This window comes from Gossypium arboreum, chromosome 2 (assembly GCF_025698485.1).
Source record: "Gossypium arboreum isolate Shixiya-1 chromosome 2, ASM2569848v2, whole genome shotgun sequence".
Classification (NCBI taxonomy): Eukaryota; Viridiplantae; Streptophyta; class Magnoliopsida; order Malvales; family Malvaceae; genus Gossypium; species Gossypium arboreum.
Genome location: NC_069071.1, coordinates 48634843 through 48635268, shown reverse-complemented (window position 1 = coordinate 48635268; position 426 = coordinate 48634843).

The window sequence follows — 426 nt, the reverse complement described above, 5'->3', positions numbered from 1 at the left end:
ACTTTATTTTTATTTACTTCAATGAGAGAATGATTTCTGTCTTTTGTTTTGTTTCAAACCATCTTATATAGATAGAGTAAGTCCAAATTACAACCAACTAAACATTTTCTATTTTAATTAGCGTAGGTAAATAATATGACCAAGTTTTACTTAGTATAATTACCACTTCTTTTTCTTTTTGGAAGGAATTAACTTGTTAATTTGCCAACAAACTTGATATAGTAAAAATAATTAACTAACACATGACTCAATATAACTATTTAAGGTTTCTATGTATAAATGAAAATGATGAATAAAATTGTCGACTTAGCTCGATTGGCATCGACCTTGTTGCACACGCAAGAGACCGTGGGTTCGAGCATGTTAAAGGGCATTAATGCTCTCTTATATTAAGGGTTGGGGAGGAGTTATGAGTACTTCTAGGCA